The following is an 18,019-nucleotide window of genomic DNA, read 5'->3' as shown; positions in this document are numbered from 1 at the left end:
GATTCTACAATCATCTGCACAGCCAAGTCCGTATCTGAACTTTAGCTACTTACCAAAAATCCCTTGACAACAACCGAAACCTGGATGTTCAACAAACCTCTCACTCTAAACCCCAATAAAACTAAACTCCTGATATTTACTCCCAAAAAACACCTCTCAACAAAAATGAATTCACTGTTCATTCTCAGAATGGCACTATTATTGAAGATGTTTCAAGAACTAAATTGCTAGGTGTCACTACAGATGAAAACCTAACATTTGACCTCCATATTCACAGCAACATCAAAAAAACACATCAGAAACTGGGCATCCTCTATAGACATAGCTACTTCTTTAACCACACTGCAAGTATGTAGCTTGCCTCATCCTTTCTACTACCATCTCTATTATATGGTGTCCCTATCTTTACCAACATCCAGTCATCCTTGAAATCCAAGCAGGACACATGCTATAATAAGATCGCTAAATTTGTAACAAATGCTAAATTCTCATCCCACAATTGTTTATCACTACATCAACTAAATTGGCTTGGACTCCCACATTACCTCATATATTTACAATTATCAACAGCACATAAATTTACATATAAACCATCAAACTGCCCTGCACTTTCTAATCTTCTTAGCACATACCACCCAAACAGATCTCTTAGATCTGAAAAGAAAACTGCTGCTCAAAGTAGGAAAAAAACAAATCTCTCCACTGGTCAAATGCTTTACTCTTTTACTGGCTCTAAACTATGGAATGCTCTCCTACCATCAATTAGAACCACCAGCAACCCATCTTTCTTCAAGAAGTCGCTTAGCCAACACCTGTCCTCTCTCTGACAGTGCACAAGTGCCAATACCGCACTCCCTAAAACCTAACTCTCTGCTCAACACCATCACAACTAATTTTATCTGTATTCTTACTCTTCACAACTTTCTGTCTCTCAGTTCCCACAAAACTGACATGTTTGCTCTACCCTATTAATTAATCAACTATTCATGCCGTCTAAGTGTCAGAAATCTTGAAACATATATATTCTACTCCATAAGATTTTTATTTCTGTACTACTGCAAAATGACTATAAATGCTCAACTGCAAGCATCTTATGTAGTGTATTGCTTACAATGATCTATGTGTACTATATAATGTCTTGTATTGTCCTCTGTAAATACTCCGTATGTATTGTCTCATTATTATTGCATAATGTTAACTTTATTGGGGAGGTTTCTTGCCAGGCCTCCACTGAAAATGAGCTCACCACAGCCCAGTAGACTTTCCTGGTAAACAAATGCAAATAAAATTAAATAAATCAATCAATATTAGAGAGAGAAAGTCCAGTGTATTTGTGATTACCTCACAAAATAGCAAAACTTTATTAATGGATTACTCAAAATCACTACTTCCTTCTATTTAGACTAGAAAAGAGGAATTATGTCACTCAGATCTCATACTGGTTTTCTAATTTCATGTCTGAAAAGACAAATTTGATTATATGGCACAGCAATTGTTCTGAACAATACTCACTGCCCACTTATTGCTTAACTATTTAATTTTGGAACTTTTACCTCAGAAGATAAGCCAAAAATAAAAGAATACTGTGGTACATATGTGATCTCCCATCACATCATTCAATATAAGCACCTGCCTGTATTTCTTGTAAATCACTAAAGCAGTCAAGTTTTTCCCTGATACGATAATGCCAACTAAAATTGCCACTCCTATTTTGCACTGCTTTCTAATCATTAACATTATAACAAAGATAAAAATGCCTTGCTCAAGATTCAGATGTTCCAAACTGGATATATATATATATATATATATATATATATATATATATATATATATATATATATATATATATATATATATATATATATATTTTTTTTTTTTTTCCCGAGACCGTATACTATGAAGAATATATTTAAATTGTAGAATAATCTGTAACTTTTACATAGGCAATTCATGTTTTAGTAAATAAGATTTAACAATAGTTATGACAAAGTTTAGAATAATATTATTTATTTGATTTCATTATTTGTTTGTTAACTAGAGTAAGACACCGAATCTAAAAGACTAACTTTAGGATCAGCCCAAGAGAGCACAATAGCAATATTGTCTCACAGCAAGAGGTTCTCCGGTTCGATTCTCAGATGGAGTGCCTTCTGTGTGGAGTCTGCATGTCCTCCCTGTGTTTGTGGGGGTTTTCTCCAAGTTCTCTGGTTTCCTCCCACATAACAAAGACATGCGTCTGGAGTGTTTCTTCCCAGGCCTCCACTGAAAATTAGTTTTGTTCAAAGTCAGACTTTCCCAGTAAACAAATATTAAATAAAATAAAATAAAAATACACATGAACCGAGCTGAACTGAGGTGGGCTACCAGCCATAACTCTGAGCTGAGATTCCAGATGACTAGATGCTTCTGAACTTCCCAAAAGCCATAAGTTGCCTGTTTTTTTTTTCTTTTTGTGCTTGATTTTACTATTTAATGCACTTTTATTGTGTTCTGTTTATTTAATACTATATTTTAATACTGCAAACTAAACTGCACTGTTTGTACTTCATTTGCCTGCCTTACTGTGCCTGTTAAAACATATTTTGTTGCTGTTTTCACTGTTTGCAAAGCTTTTATTTAGCTATTTTCACTGATTGCAAAGTAATTGTTGCTACTTTTCACTGTTTGCTAAGCATATGTTCTGTTTGTTCTGTTTTCATGCAAAGTAGTGTTTTAAATAACTGATTTGTTTGCCGTTTAAAACATTTTTTAGTGTCTCACTGCTGTTTAAACCATTTTTGGTATCCCCTGTCTAAATTAGGGTAGCTAGCAGCTGTTGCATAGTACGGATGCAGTTTTGCTGCATCTGGGTCTGTTTGTAGTGGCTATTGTATTCTGAACATATTTTCCAAGCCATCTTTGATTAGAAGCAGCCCTTCTGAAAGAAGTGTGCTGATTGGTACCTGTCTAGTGCAGGGTGACTGGCCTACGGCTTGGAGTAAGCATCCTCACTGGTTCTCGTGAACTTAGCAATTGCGTGCCATAGTCAGACATATAATTTTAACAATTTTTTCCTTACATACAGCTGTAATACATTAGTGTAGTCCTCATCTTTAGTACATTTCTGGTCTAAGAAGCATTGCTATTGAGCTGTGACCTATTAAACCACCAGCCAAGAACCCCATCAGAATCACCCGTCTATAGAGTATCCCCTGGATCAGTCCTGAAATCACGTCATTTGTGATAGCAGTTCATCAAGCCTAGCATTGTGGACAGTTTGACTACCCTTGTTTCTTCTGCCAGCCTTGTTGACTTGGGTATCCTGATGCACAGTAGCAACTGCCTCATGTACACTGACAACCCTCTACTAATAACTCACTCTAGTAGAGAGTGGGAGAGATGTATTTACACCAAGAATCTTGAATCCCTGCTCTCTAGCACTCAAAACAGTAACACTGCACTCACCACTACTCATGCACATAGTATGCATTCAACGCATAAATCAGCATACATAGAGGTTCTTTCGAAAAAAATACCAAAACACCACTGACCTCCAAAACACAAGACTGCTAGAACTAACACAGTTCCCACGGCAACCAAGACTCACCTACTACCAAGACCTTAATGTATTACACTCATAACCCAGATTTTATTGTCATTTGAGGCTCCATATTGAGACACATAGATGTACAACTCACCAGGTTAGATGAGGAGAAAGTCACAGTCATCTGCTTGATCGAATCCAGGATTTGTCATATCATGCATGCACTCAGGTCTCTCGGCAGCAACTATCATTATGACTCTGTCATAGCTTATGTTGGTGTGAACAAAGTGAGGCCTTCTTCACTGGATTATATGAAGAAAGACATGACTGAGCTCTCCGAGTATGTTTCCTAGGCAGATGTGTTCCTAGCCTTGAGCAATGCATTACCCTCACCTAGAATGATGTCACAGTATAAACAAAAAGGATTGTTTTCAATAATCGGCTTAGTTTTTGGTGTTATTCCAAGGGGGATCCAGTTTCTATCAGCATTTGATGACATGATTGACAAACCTCATTACTTTGCCAGAAACAGTTTGCACCTGGCACCACTAGGGTTTTGGCTGCTGGCAAAGGCTTTTTGCCTCCCCATAGTGCCTTTTTAAGCAAGGTCTCAAAAACAAAATTGCCCACATGAAAATTGCCAATCAGTAACAGAAACCTGGTTCAAAGTCTCATAGTACCCCAGCGTTGCAAAGCTACAATGTCTTCCACACCTTCAGACTGCAAAAATAAATGTGTGAGAACCAAAGGAGGTGGTGTTTCTATTTATATTAGAGATAAATTAACTTCCAAACTAGTTAGACAGGACAACTTCATGGAGTTACTCCAAGTTCAGATTATTGTGGGTAAGACCCCTATTCAAGTCATAGCTAGTTACAGATTCCCCTCCATTTATCATGATGTGCATGAGGCCTACTTGATGAAACTGGAGTCAATCCAAATATTGCCAAACACTCTGGTCATAGGAAATTTCAATTATCCCACCATCATCTGGGGAAACTACTCTAGCCCTAACTCACTAGTGCAAAGATTCCTTGACTTTTTTAACTCAAATGCCCTGGAACAAATGTTTCAATCCCCAACAAGAGGAACAAACATACTATATCTGGTCCTCACTAGCATGACAAACAGATGTACCACTGTAACTGTCAGACCCACATTAGCTAAATCAGACCACAGATCAGTTGCCTTTGAACTGGAGCTAACACCAGAACACACAAAGGGTGAAGTCAGACTAAAAAATTTCACCAAGGAAAACTATACCCTCTTAGTGGAAAATATAAATGCATTCCAGGCCCCACCCTCAGCAGGAAGTGGTAACTATACCAAAGTTTACACTAAAGTCTTGTACAATGACTTGTATAAGCATATAGACTTGGCTGTTCCAAATAGGATCAAAGCCAGAGCCCCAAGTAAAAACAAGCTGCCCTGGTGGACATCAAGCATCAACAAACTTTACAACAAATGCAAAAAAGTTGCTGTCTAGGAAAACTAAAGTGAGGTCTCAACAGGCAAATAAGACAAAATGTCAAATTCCCTAAGGGTAGCTTTGAGAAAACTTAGCAATCACAGGCAATGATAACCACAAGGCCTTTTACAACTACGTATGCAGCCTAAAAGGTAGGGCCCAAGCATGTGCTGAAGTAGTGATTAACAGTATCACACACACTGATCCTGCAGAGATGGCAAACCTGCTGGCAGACAGATTTTATGAAAATTTCAGTCCCTTATCCCCTCCAAAATTATCTCAAACCTTATCCCCAAATTTCCCCCACCCTATATATCCAAAAAGCAGGTCATTAAACCTTGTCTAAGGCAAAATAACACAGCCTCTATGGGACCAGACGACATCCCAGGCTGTCTTTTAAACAAACTAAAACATGAACTAGCATCACCATTAAGTACCATATTCAATCATAGTCCAACCACAGGCTATGTTCCTGTGGAATGGAGAACAGCAACACTTATTCCCCTTCACAAAGGTGGCTTAGCAATAGATGTGTGGATTTGTAGACCTGAAATTCTGACCAGCCTCATCTGTAGGCCATGGAATATATCATGAATGTCATAAATAAAGATTTAGGTGACCTCCAAACCTGGGCTCTAACCCAATTCGGCTTCATCGAGGGCAGATCCTGTCTGTTATGCCTGGTGGATTTCTTTGAAAATGTGACCAGGGCCATTGAATAGGGAAAATATGTGCACACAGCATGCCTTGACTTGGCCAAGGCCTTTGATATAATCCCGCACTCAGGCATTACCAATAAATTTAGCAAACTGAATGTAAACCCCCTTGTTGTAAGATGGGTGGCCATCTGGTTCACAAACCGGTCACACAATATCAAAATGGGAGGCAGGACATCAACCAGCAGACCTGTCACCACAGGGTGCCACAAGGGACAGTGCTGGGCCCCCTAAAGTTTGGTGTATATACTTCTCATAAGTTCAGGCCAAAACAAAGGGGCTGTGGCTGACCAAGTTTGAGAAAGACTGCAAACTGCGTGCAATTATCGAATCCCCAAGTGATTTCAGTATACTTCAGGATGGTCTTGCACAGACCAACGACTGGTATCTTAGTCATGGTCTCAAACTAAATGCAAAGAAATGCATCATTATTCCCTTCAGTAAAAACAATGTCCCTTCACACTGTCAAATTAACAACAATACCCCCATGTACCTACGAAGTGGTAAGGGATCTGGGATCACTGCAACCTTAACTTTGACCACCATGTGTCTACTGTACTAAGGAAGGCATTCTGTGTAGCATACTTTATTATCAAAGTCATCGCCTCTAGAAAGGAGGTTATAAACTCTCTATACTCATCACTAATCAAGTCTATAATTGAGTATGATGCTCATTTTGGCATGTACCACACAAAGCACCTGCAGTGGAGAGATCTCAGAGGTTTCTAACAAAGAAGATCAAGGGACTTCAGCACGTGTCTTCCACAGACTGACTAAAGTCCCTGTCACTATACTCAGGATCAAACAGACTACTTAGGGGAGACTTATGCCTGGCTTACAGAGCAGTCTCCAACCCAAACGTAATGAATTTGCTGCACACAGTATGTCTAAAACTGAGCAGCATAAACAAATAGTAAAGCATGTGTCAGATTCTGGTAACAAAGATTACCATCTTTAGTGTCACTCTCTCCTTACTCTGGTCAAAGGTATCACATGGCTAAATTATGTGCCAATATGGTTCTGGTATTATAGCAGTGAAAACTGAAATCAAAGAAAATACGCTGGTAATAATATTGAACCAGTACAATGTAATAAATTATCAACAGGAATAGTTAAGTCATCCTATTGCTATTCTGCTACCGCAAAGTTTATTAAGTACAATGTTACTTGATGACAGGGAGCCACAGGGCCTACTGCATTCAGGTAGGATGGTAAAAGCATGTACATGTGTAAAAAAGACCATTAATAGGAAAAAAAGCTGCATTCATGGAAATTCAAAACACGGGTGACTCATCAGTAATTACTTTGTCTGTGAGCATGAGTCAAGGGGGTGGACCTATAGCTCGTATTTAAGTAAGCAGTGCAGCCCTGCTCAGCAGATTCATCAGTGGCTCTGTGGCCCTCCTGTCTTGGCCTTATGGCAAAGGTTTTAGTCGGTGGCCTTACGGCTTCATTTCCCCCCCTCGTTTCCCCCCTTTGTTTCTCAGCAGTCTTGTGTCCCCTTCAGTTGGCCTCAATTTGACCATTGGCCCTATCAAAGGGTATTTGGGTTGGAAAGTAAGAATTAAAAGTGTTTTCCACCAGGTCCGAGATAGCTTGCGTCACACACCCAGGCCTATATAGGTGACCCAGAAAAGGCTTGTTCGCACCAACCAGCTTAAGAGTTAAGTGTCAATGTTGATGTTTGATATGTTACATGTGAGTTTACTGTGGCATCTTTAATGGTTGTCAGATTGTTAATAAATGGTTGCAAAGGCAATACTGTTTGGTTATTGACTCATCTCAGAGGGTAGTATCCTCTAACTCTAGTACAAATGTAAAGCTCTGTTTGGAAATGTAGTTTGATGTGTTGCTGCACTGCCCACATTAATGCATAACATGATAATAGGTAAAGACTTTCTCTATTTTATAGATTTTGGGAGACAGTGGCAATAGGAAGAAGGCAATCCATTTGACAGGCCACATTATCAGTGTGTGTGTGTGTGTGTGTGTGTGTGTGTGTGTGTGTGTGTGTGTGTGTGTGTGTGTGTGTGTGTGTGTGTGTGTGTGGTGGGGGGGTCATAAGTTAATAATTCCACAGATATACTTTTGCTAAAAGAAAAAAGGGATGAAATCAACCACAAGACCCCCTATTAAGAGTATATAAATTCAACAAAGATCTAAGACTAGTGGTAAAACAGCCTGCAGTTACAAAAATGTGGATAAGAGCACAGAGAAAAGGACACAGGCCATTTAAGCAGATATTTCAGTATACCTTATAAGCAGAGCAGTCAGAATGAACAGAATCAGTAGAAGGAAGGGAGTTATGTAACAAATTATTCCAGCGTACCACTGTTGCAAAGTCGAGAGCAGAAATGAAAGCCTTTGGATTTCACATTATATTTTGTCCAGCTGAGAGCTGTGTGGTCTCTGAAATTTAATGTATGTGAATAAAATTGTAGGTATAAGTACATGATGAGGTTATTTGGAAAATAAACTATCAGGACTTCAAGACTTCTTCATAAATTTTCATAAGCTTCCCTTCTGAAATTTTTTGAGTTTTAAAGATGTTCTTCATACCACATTGCTGCAGTCCTAACACTTGGGTAGTCCACTGTCCCAGTCGGCCCGAATACCAAAGTATATGGCTGACGTCGGTCAAGGCGCATTAGTCTGACGTCAGGACGTCAGGGTACAAATGCGCATGACCGACGTCATATCCTCAGTCTTTTTTGCCGCATGGTCCGATGCAGAAGCAGTTTTGCAAGTGCAGGTTGGCGTTCTGAGATTTTCCGAAGTCGGAGTTTCAGACCGAATCCAAGTTGGCTAAGTACCCCGTTGGGGATTATTTTGGTTTTTTCTTGCCTCAGTATTTTACCGGATGTCAGAAAAAGTGAATAACTGTATTTCTTGTGGGAAACAGATACCTCATAGGGATTACCATACCTTGTGTATACCTTGCTTAGGGCCTGAGCACGACGTGGTTGGTTGTCGCTCTTGTGCTAGATTTAACAAACGCACTATAAAGAGAAGATTGGATTGTGCCAGGTTAGTTTTTGGGAAGCGGTGTAATTATAAAATGCCGTCGGATGCTCCGACACCGGCCTCGGGAAAAAAGCGCAAGGACAAAACAGCAAAGCCTAGGCTGGAAGAACCGTCCGTCCCGGATGTCGTTCTTTAGAGGGCTCGGTGGAGCCAGGGGTTCAGCCAGAAATTTCTTTGGAATCCCAGGGAGAGACTTTATTACTGCAAGATGTGACCTCTCAGGAGGTAGGCCAGGCGGAAGGGGCTTCTCAGGTAGCTGTTCTTCCTTCCCTTCCTAAGGTGGTTAGGCCCTCCCTGCTGTTTCCAAGGCTTCTCCCAGGGGCAGGCCAGGTTTTGTTTCAGGAGTTACCCCTAGTTCTTCAGGGTCTGTACCTAAGAAGCATATGCTCAAGATGGCAGAAGATTTGATTACAATGATTAGAGGTTCTATGCCCCCTCCTGATAAGAGGCCTAGGGTGGAACCTGAGCTTGGGAGTTTTGAGCAGTGTTCAGATGCTTCTGAGTCTTCGGCTGAAGACTTGCAGGAGTATTCCCCTTACTCTGATTCTGATGTAGATGATTCTACTCCTTCTGCTTCTCCTCCTGAGGATTTTTCATTTTCAGAGACTCTTCATTCCATGAGGGAGCATTTTAAATGGGAAGGTCAGGATTTCTCTGATTCCAGGAAAAGGCTTAGGGAATTTTTGTTTCTACCCCAGCATAGGCCTTTAGCTATACCTCCTGTTCTAGATGTGGTAGAGGATGTTTTGCAGAGGCTTCTCTGAACCCTGACTCTTTGCCTCCTGCTCCAGTTAAACCGGATAGATATTATAGGGTGCCTGAAGCTCATAAGTATCTTTTAAGAGTCCTAGGGCAGACCCAGAAACTGTTTCACAGGGGCCTAAAGGTGTTAAGGCTTCTGTTGTTAAAAATCCTGTTCCTCCAGATAAAGAGGCTAGGGCTTTGGATAGATGGGGAAAGAAAGTGTATACTTCTTCCACTTTGGCCATGAGAGCTTTGAATTGCCAGTTTCACATGTTGAAATACCAAAATTATCTCCTTTCACAATTAAAGTCTAAGGTAGATGCTTTGGCGGAAGGTATTGAGTGTAAAGAGTTGCAGGATTTAGTTCATGTTTCTGAACAGGTGGGCAAGCATTCTTTGCAATGTGGTTTTGATGCTGTGCAGGCCTCTGAGGGTGGCTGCCACTGGTTCGGTTCTTCGCAGGCACGCCTGGTTGAGGGATCAGAATTTAGCTGAGCATGTGAAAACAAGGATTTTAGATGCTCCTTTACAATCTGATGTGTTGTTTGGTTCGCCTGTGGAAGCAGTTCTAAAGAAAATGGAAGACAAGGCTAAGTCTATGCAGACTGTTAAAGATTTTTTGCAGGTTCAGCCTCCAAAGTTTAGTAGAAATTGGCCTACCAAGGGGTGGACATATCCTGCTTATGATTCCCAGTCTAGGGGTAGGTCTAGACGTGGTAGAGGCAGAGCTCAAGGTTCTTTTAGGCCTAGAACAGGGAGTTCACCTGCTCAGTCTTCTGGTGAGGGCAGGGGTCAGTCCTTTCGTAAACAGACACAATGACCTGCCTTTTCAGCTGCCAGAATCTTCTCGTCTGGCAGCACCTTTGGGAGGAAGGTTGGCACTTTTCAAAGAAAACTGGAGTTTAATTACCCAAGACAGATGGGTATTGGATATCATTCACCACGGTTACAGGTTTTATTTCCATACCTTGCCTCCTTTCAAAGGCATGCCAGACATTCCTCCTCAACAAAGGAAAGAGGCTCACAAGCAAATTTCTCTGTTGCTCCAAATAGGGGCCATTCAGCGGTTCCTGTGCCAGAAAGGGGCCTAGGATTTTATTCTCGCCTGTTCCTAGTACCAAAAAGGGGGACACGTGGAGACCAATTTTGGATCTGTCTATCCTCAACACTTATCTGGACATTCCCAAGTTCAAAATGTTGGCGTTACAACAGCTTTTACCTCTGCTGGGCAAAGATCACTGGATGGTAACTTTGGATCTCAAGGAAGCTTACCTTCATGTTCCTATCAGACTAATTTGCAGGAAGTATCTGCGTTTTCGAGCTGGGAATTCTCATTATCAGTTCTCTGCATTGCCCTTTGGCTTATCTACTGCCAGAGTATTCACAAAGGTTCTGGCTCCAGTGATAGCTTTCTTCAGGCTAAAAGGAATACAAATCTATCCTTATTTGGACGATTGCCTGATTCTGGCTCAAGGAAGGGACGTGCTTCTTCAGCATTTGGAATATGTGATAGCAGTGCTAAGATGCCTAGGGTATTCTGTGAACGAAATAAAGTCCAGTCTAGTACCCTCTCAAGACATGTGCTTTCTGGGTGTGAGACTGAATACAGCAACCCAGATGGCCTTTTAACCCCGGACAAACAAAAGAATCTTTCTCTTTACTTCCATCAACTATCTCATCAGTCCGGGCTGACTGCAAGGACAGTCCTTCAAGCCTTAGGGTTCATGGCATCTTGTATTCTGGTACTTCCCAATGCCAAACTGCATATGAGGAAGCTACAATGGTATCTCAAAATGTATGGACACAGCACTGCCAGGATTTGGACACTGTCATTCAAATAATACCTTGCATTCAAAAGGAATTTTTGTAGTGGGCTCAGGAATGTCACCTAAACAAGGGACTCTCTGTGACCCGGCCAGAGGCGAGTCAGATTCTAACGACAGATGCCTCAGACACAGCTTGGGAGCTCATCTGAATGGAAAGTGGATACAAGACAAGTGGCCTGCCAGACTGCAGCATCTACATATCAACATGAAGGAGATGTTAGCAGTCCAGTTTGCATTACTGGCTTTCAAGGATTTACTTCTTCCAGGGCAGGTGTTGATTCTAACAGACAACACAACTGTCATGTGGTACATCAACAAACAAGGGGGAAAACATTCTTATCCTCTATGCAGGCAAGCAATGATTTTGTGGGAGACTGCGTTAAGCTTGCAGCTGAATCTTCAAGCGAGGTTTCTGCCAGGAGCACAGAACTCCTTAGCAGATGTGTTAAGCAGGCAAATCATGGATCCCCACAAGTGGAAACTGGATCTTCATGTATTTCAGACATTGACAGTGTCATGGGGAACTCCAGACATAGATCTGTTCGCTTCTCCACTAAACCACCAGCTGCCAACGTTTTGCAAGAAAAGGTTTCATCACACAGCCTGGAAAGTGGATGCTCTTTCTTTCAGTTGGAAAAATCTTCATGTGTATGCCTTTCCACCTCTGCCTCTCCTCCCAAAGGTACTTCTAAAGGTCAGACAAGACAAGCCAAGGATGATTTTAATAGCTCCAGATTGGCCTCGGCAGCACTGGTACCCATTGCTGAGGAGTCTGGTAAAGAAGCCTCCATGGCCCTTACCTTTGATTCCACACCTATTGTCTCAGAAGGACGGGCATCTGCTCAATGTCAAGCTTCACTCTCTTCATCTAACAGCTTGGCATATTCTGTTTTGAACCATAGCAGGTCTCAGCTTCCTCAACAAGTTTTGAATGTGATTATGGAAGCCAGAAGACCTAGTACAAGGAAAGTGTGCGAGGAAAATGGAAGAGATTTTTATTTTGGTGTGCAGCAAAGGATTTGGATGTTTCTGAGCCAAATTTGAGTGTGGCTCTTCAATATCTTACTGAGTTATTGGACAAAGGTTTGTCTTTCTCTTCCATTAAGATTCATGCTGCAGCAATTTCAGCTCACTATGATTGTGACCCACCATTGTTTTCTCATCCTTTGTTCAAGCAATTTCTTAGAGGGGCAAAGAATATAAGACCCCCACGTAGAGCTCCTACTCCTGCTTGGGACCTCAATTTTGTGTTGGAGAAACTCACTCTACAACCTTTTGAGCCTGCAGCTACTGCTGAATTGAAATATTTGTCATGGAAGACTGCTTTTTGTTAGCCATTACATCTGCAAGAAGGGTGTCTGAATTGCAGGCCCTTATGGCGGTTGAGCCTTTCCTGATTTTTCATAAGGATAGGGTATCTTTACGTACTAATCCTTCCTTTATGCCTAAAGTGGTTTCTGGTGTGGCTTTAAACCAAACTATTCATTTGCCTACCTTTTATGCAGATCCCCAAAATAACGGGGAAAAGATTTTGCACACTTTAGATGTACACAGGCAGTTGCGTTATTATTTAAGCAGGACTAAGGATTTTAGGCAGTCTCAGCAGTTGTTTGTTTCTTTTGCTTTGAGTTCTCAGGGCAAGCCTGTGTCAAAACAAACTATTTCTAAGTGGATTGGGTTTTGCATTGCATTTTGTTATTCCCATCATGGCAAGGAGATTCCAGCTGGGATTAGGCCTCATTCCACTAGGGCTACTGCCACTTCAACAGCATTTCTAAGGGGGGTGGCAACTAAGGATATTTTGGAGGCAGCTACTTGGAGTTCAGTGCATACTTTCTCTAAGCATTACCACCTTCCTCTCTACTCTAAATCTAGGGCTGGTTTTGCCACGGCTATTTTGCAGGGCATGTTGTCAGCTCCTGCTTCCTTATGATTTGCCAGCCTCCTTACCTCTGCTTTGGGATTCTACCCAAGTGTTAGGACTGCAGCAATGTGGTATGAAGAACATAGTACAGTTTTGTACCTACCATAAATGTAGATGTTCGAAGATCCACATTGCTGCAGTCCAATTTACCTCCCTCCTTCCCCTCTGTGTTTAGGGGTGGTTATGTGGGTGAGGTTATACTCTTGTAAATTTGTATATATTGTATATATATTTGGTGCAGGAGTGTGTGGTGTTTTTTGGTTTTAGCCTTATCTTTTTAGGGTCTTCTGACATCTGGGGCAAGAAAAGACTGAGGATATGACGTCGGTCATGCGCATTTGTACCCTGACGTCCTGACGTCAGACTAATGCGCCTTGACCGACGTCAGCCATATACTTTGGTATTCGGGCCGACTGGGACAGCGGACTACCCAAGTGTTAGGACTGCAGCAATGTGGATCTTCGAATATCTACATTTATGGTAGGTACAAAACTGTACTTTTCCTTGCTTTCCTCATTTTATTTGAAGTCTTAACAGCCAAGATCATTGAATTATTATCAGATTTGATCAGGGGTGAAGATATGGTAGTCATGGTGCAGGAGGTGGTGATGTTAGTTAGGACAACTTTTCAACTATTTTCAAATATTAGGACCCCTAGTGGCTAGGCTGACTATTTGTTCCAAAGGCTCACCTTTATTAGGACAATCATTTGGCATATTCAGTGTTAGTAGCATGGTTATTCCTGTTAATAGCTGAAAAATTGAAATCACTCATTATAAAGGTGTTTTGGTTTATGCAGTAAAAAAATGAAATTGATACATAGGTTGCTATAAAGTAGCTAGTTATTTTATTTTTTATGATCTGGACTCTATTTTCATTTTTTTCGTTAAAGGGAACCTTGAAGAGCAAAGCATTTCTGACAAATGATGACCACTCAACACACAAATTTTCATTGAACTGAAAGCATAATTTATGCTGAACACCGTACAGAGGACTGGTAACTTTATTGATACCAGATCTCCATTTCCAGAAAAATATGGATGTATTTAAGTTGCAACAGTGCCACAAGATCCTGTAACGTGGTATTGGATAGAGGAACCTTAGTATGGAAGGAACTGGAATGTCGGTGGCCTTTTTAACTATAATTGGCTGAAGAGTAGACAGACTCTGCTTCAAAAAGGAACTATGGGGCAGCTAAGGCTTTGGCCAGAATGGAGAAGCCATGGCATTATACGTACATTAAGGTAAGTCCATCACTCCTTCTCACCAAAGATTATAAATACTGACAATTCTTCAAATTATGCCAGTAACTTAAGCAAATGTCAAATCCAATTATCTTCTCCTTGAGTCTAGCAATCACTCGGAGTGAAGGTAACATCCAGTCAGGGACATTGTCTCACTTGCATGAGACACACATTGTGAGATTCAACATATCTCTCTACATGACCCTCTTTGTTGAGCAACTCCTTGTCATTCACAGCTATAGTGGGTTTGGGTCTATATTAGTTCGCTGACAGTTTTTTTTCAGCAAACACCATTCAGTAACCGATGTGCTAGGATGAATTCATCCCCCAAGGTTCTATTTAGATGCTCTAGTAATATCCAACATTATTGTAATATTGTAAGAAAAAATTGCCCCATTCTTCTAGCAGATGATAAGATGAGACTAGTAGAAGGTGAATGTCCTTCTTTTATCTGTAGAAATAACATGTCAATGAAAAGACTTTTGTGCTATGGGTGGAGATCATTGATATCTGTGCCACCAGAGAAGAATGGTACTCTCCCCTGTTATAACTGTAAGGCTTGCTTTTGTATTTCCAGTGATCCCTGTTTCATACATCCAGTCACAGGGCGTGTTTTCTCCCCTAGGTTTGTGGCCACATGCAGAAGCAGCAATTTGGTGTATCTTGCTACGTGCTCCTCTTGCAATGGCTTCTATGTGGGTAAGACTACACGCCAACACAGAGAAAGAATACTTGAGCACTTAGAAAATATACGCAACCAAGTGATATTGAATGCCCTAGCCACCCATGCATCTCTGTTTCCTGGATATAGCTCTTTTAAATTTAGGGTTTTACAACTATTGCACTCTAATATTAGAGGGGGTGACCTCAATAATGATGTTGAAATGTGTAAATTAAGATAGATTATTTCCTTGCAAGCTTATAAATAACCTGGGCTTAATAATGGTGTCTCCCTTAAGCCAGGCTTATTGAGGAGGCAGTGACTGGAAATAGGTTATTTGGATTGATTGGTCTGTTCTTTGATGCTCTGTTTAATTGGCTATGTTGTATTTTAAATATATGTGTGTCCTAATGAATTTTATATTTGGTCTGATGAAGCAGTAACCCTGCAAAAGTGCTAACCTCTTAATAATAAAATTCACTGTTTTTTATCTTTTTGTGGTTTTATATATCTGGACCGTGGTGGTTGACTCACATATATTTTTTGTTGAAAGTAAGATCCAGTCAGGGACATTGTCTCACCTGCATATGACACACATTGTGAGATTCAACATATCTCTCTACATGACCATCTTTGTTGAGCAACTCCTCGTTATTCACAACTATAGCAGGTCGGGGTCTATATTAATTCCCAGAAAGTTTTTTTCGTCTAACACCATTCCGTCAACCACTATTCAGTGAAATTCACTTCCGCAATTCACAGAATTTACTAAGGGCAAGGAAACAATTGGCCCACACCACAATGGAACCCACAACTAACAAAATCAAACCCACTTTGTCCCTCACAACCTTCATGTGGGGTCTAACACTCCCCATAACTATGTATACCAACACCAAGATCACACTACAGTGGGGAAAAGAGAAATGTTGTGTAGTTGGCCAACTACTTCCTTGCTCTTAGTAAATTCAGCAAATTGCAGAAGTGAATTTTGCTGAATAGGGGTTGATGGAAAGGTGTTCACTGAAAAAAAACTTTCGGCGAACTAATGTAGACCCATTGGATTGAGATCAGATAGTACTTGTATTTGATATGGAAGACTCAATAGCCCTCTTAACATGGCAGATTTTGGACATCAAACAACAGCCCCCACCCTGTTATTATCAGGTGTGGAGAGTGCAGAGTATATATTTGCCTAATGTGGGAGTCATTAGTTACTAGAACATTTTCATTTGTGGGGCATTTTTAGTATGTTATCCTGCGACTCCCAGGAATATAAGATTATGTTATGACTGCACTATATGGTAGTCAAGGATGGTGTGTTACTTATTCATAGTTGATGCTTTCTTGCTTTGATACTAGAATGCTTGTGCCTGATTTATTGACAGTCCCAGTATATATAGGTTTGATGTGTTTGTACAGAGATTTGGATTAAGAAATGTGAAGTCAACAGCCTAATTTGTCAAGACGTTGGCTTACAGGTAATGAAAACATATATACCTCTCACGGGCTATATCAAGTTGATGCAGCAGTAGCCAGTTGTCAGTGTCTATGCATACGGCAGTTTCTATACCATATAACAAGACTACATTTTGCAGGAGTGGCAACACAGGGTATAGAAACAAATTGAACATCTATCTATACTGGCCAGAAAAGCTGATTGCTCAAACTACCAGCAGTTTGCAAATGATGAGATATATTATATGTACAATCTAGCTGAAAATTCTGATTAAGTATGCAGATAGCATAACAATTATAAGTATGCAGTAGGATCCCTACCAAGTGATAAGAAAAATGGAAATGACAGATAAGATGAGCAAATACAGCAGTAATATGCTATGAGAACATTTCACACCATATTGTAGACAGTTTCACTCCTCAATAAAATAAGAGCGCAGTGCACACAGAATCATGTTAGTGAGGTATCAGACATAGATGCCTCAGACTATTTATTTATTTATTTTATTTATTACAGTTTGATGACTGGAATAGTGCATTGGGCCTGGATGAGCCCGTTTTCAGTAAAGGCCCGGGGAGAAAAGCTCCACACTAATGAAATATTGGGTACCATGTCAATATAAATGTCAAGGCATTTATGAAATGACCTGATAACAAATAGCTATTATAAACAGTGGCAGAGATGCATAATGCTCCATGACTACAACAACAACAATGATCTATTATAAACAACAACAACAAACAAAGACAGAAAACAATCCAGTGTGACAATAACGAACTACAGTACCCATTCTGGCAGTTAGTGCAGAGGGCTAAAGCCATGAGGTATAGATCCTATGGTACAAGGTTTGATTCCCTCATATGCCCCGTATATGACTTGTGGGTTGTTGAACAAAATCAGCTACAGAGTCTATATTGTATTTTCATCTCCCAGCCACATGGTTATACTTATCAAGGGTATCAGAACTTGTCAGAGATTTGGGATGCATGGTTATGCTTAAAAAGACCCTTCTGGTCTTTAGCCTAGTAAACACCCATGAACCTGTGAATCTACACTAATAAATAATGGTACCACGTTTGCCAATTGTACCTTTTGCAATAATGCAAATATTTAATGGGACCAAAATAAGTCTAAAAAACATCACCTAATAGATCAGGAAAAATTATAACAATTTAAAAACTCTACTTATGACTATGCATGGGGATCTGTAGGCTATACTGCACACATCTCCTTCGGACAAGTAGTGTCAAATTAGATAGAAGCAAGTCAAATCTGACTAGCAATATCATTTGTGCCATTAAAAATGATGAAAATAAGTTTCAGTGGTAAGTGATATTTCACTTCTCCAGAATGATGCATGCCCATGGAGTTCAAAGAGCTGACTGGACAGCCTTCTTCCTGCACAGAGGGTGCATGGGGGTTCATTTCTGAAA

This window comes from Protopterus annectens, chromosome 9.part0 (assembly GCF_019279795.1).
Source record: "Protopterus annectens isolate FY-2018-M chromosome 9.part0, PAN1.0, whole genome shotgun sequence".
NCBI lineage: Eukaryota > Metazoa > Chordata > Ceratodontiformes > Protopteridae > Protopterus > Protopterus annectens.
The sequence above is the reverse complement of the archived record's forward strand: the minus strand, read 5'-3'. Positions refer to the sequence as shown.